Consider the following 2,585-nt stretch of genomic DNA (forward strand, 5'->3'; position numbering starts at 1 on the left):
ATATATACATGTTTAACATGATTTAAGGATGTTTTAATACCTCATTTTGTATTAATAACAATAAGTTATAAGTATATTTTGAAACTACTAACTTAAGTTTTCAAAACGATAACCATACGTAACGTTATTTGACTTAAATACTTATGACATATAATGTTTATACATATATCGTATAAGTAATGTATTTAATCATTTTTAAGGACTTAAATACATAAAACCATATAAGTATATTCACAAAAGATAGCTATATTTGAATCCTCGTTCCGTTTTCACAAGATTTCTATACGTATACTTAGGGTATATGTACCCGTATAAATACGCAGTTTCTAGAAGTTTTACTATTGAAAAATACCTATTATTAGACTTCAATTATATGATCTTAGCAGCCTTTGATTAGTCAATACATGTGGGATCATATATGAGGACTTTTGAGCTAAAAATCAAAAAATAAAGTCTATATATACATATACATATATACGCCTATATACACATATGCACACTTTCATAACAATTTTCTTTCAAGTTAAATGATCTTCTAAACTCTCTTATCTTCAACCTTCAAGTGTTCTTCAAGGTCCTCATAAGTTTTTAGCTTCAAAACATCACTTAATCATCATAAGAAAACCCTTACAAAAATACTTCAAGAAAACCTTCCAAGAACACCAACTTACTTCCAATCTTTCATCCACTTCCATCACCCTTTTGGTTCTAGGTTCTTACTCCTCTTTTACAGCAACCTTGTCCAAGGAACTTGAGGTAGAATCTATGTTCATAACCTTATTCGATTCATATATATATAGCTATCTTATTTTATGGTATACAATTTTAACAACAAGAACATAGTTTGAATGATTTCAAACTTGTTTGCAAACTAAATAGATCCTTCTAACTTAACTTTTAAAATACTTCAAGACCTGTAATATATCATAAATATATTCTAATTTAACAAGGTATAACTTGGTTTTTCAAAGAACACCTTAAAAACTGTTTTTACGACATCGGAGTGCAACCGGGGGCTGTTTTGGGTTGGATAATTAAAAACTATTTTGAACTTTGAATTGGAGGCTTATTTTCTGGAAAATTGATATTTACTATGAATATGTTAACACATAAAAATTTCATGATTTAACTCAAAGTATAAGTATTTTTAGAAAAATAATCATTTAAGGTTGTTTACATGATGGAAAATGATCAACTTCATAAGTTTCACTAAAGTTTGACCTATGACCTGTGATTTCGAATACAAACTAAGGTATTTACAGTTCATAGTCTTAAAGAGGGACTCGATCCAAGGAAGTGGCAAGTTGAATCAACGAAAACGGAGTTGTAACGAAGAAACTATGACCAAAACGAGATCGGATATCTAAGACTAGTTTAGCTACGAAAATAATTGGAGAAAATTAAATAAATCACATCTTTTTAAAATAACATGATATTTTATATATATATATACTCATAATTTAATTTTATATGGTTCAGGATCACCCGTAAACAATACGAGAAGATTAATCATAAGATCCCATGATTGTACGCAACACGTCATTTGACAACACCGGTACTTTATGTACGCAACACGTCATTTGACAACACCGGTACCGTGGGTCAAGATTAATCTCTACCAATACATATACGATGGGGGTTTTTATTTATTTCATTGGGGGTTTATTAAACACCTAAAAATGAACCATTAAAATTGAATTACTAACATCGGACTGCTAACTACGGACTAAGGAATTATTAAAAGTATTAAAAGTATAATAAGTATATATATGTGACGATTGTTTAAAATGGAAATATATTGATAAACTATATATGGATAGGTTCGTGATATCAATCGGAGACCAAGTCGAAATTACATATCTTCAAGACAAAAGTGAGTATATAGTCCCACTTTTAAACTCTAAGTATTTCGGGATGAGAATACATGTATTTTATGTTTTACGTTATGGACACAAGTAACTGAAAAATATATTCTACGTTGAGTTGTACCACTGGCATATACTTCCCTGTAGCTTGGTAACTATTATTTACAGCGGTATTGTAAACGCGAATCCTGTTGATAGATCTATCGGGCCTGACAACCCCAACCGGACTGGACGACCAGTATTCAACGGTTGCACAGTACTTCGTTTTGTGACTACACTTGGTACGGTGTAGTAAGATTTCATAATAAAGGGAATATGCGACGTGATTAAATGTTAAGTATGGTTACCAAGTGCTCAACCACTTAGAATATTTTTATTAAACTGTTTATATACGAAATCTTGTGGTCTATATATATATTGCTGCCGGCACTAAACCTATATCTCACCAACTTTATGTTGACCTTTTAAAACATGTCTATTCTCAGGTGATTTCTAAAAGCTTCCGCTGCATTATGTTGAATTTGAGCAGGATCTTGCGTACGCATATTTGTGTCAAAAATAAGACTGCATATCCAAGAACTTGTGTTGTAAAATATGCTAGAAATCGTGTTGTTATCATCATTTGTAAAGTTTGTAAGTCGAAGATTATCGCTAAACGATAATCATCTTTTTTGCCAATGGGGCTTTGCCTCATTGGTCACCATGTTAACATGGTGTTCG

The sequence above is a fragment of the Rutidosis leptorrhynchoides genome, chromosome 9 (genome assembly GCF_046630445.1).
Source record: "Rutidosis leptorrhynchoides isolate AG116_Rl617_1_P2 chromosome 9, CSIRO_AGI_Rlap_v1, whole genome shotgun sequence".
In the NCBI taxonomy this organism is placed as follows: Eukaryota; Viridiplantae; Streptophyta; class Magnoliopsida; order Asterales; family Asteraceae; genus Rutidosis; species Rutidosis leptorrhynchoides.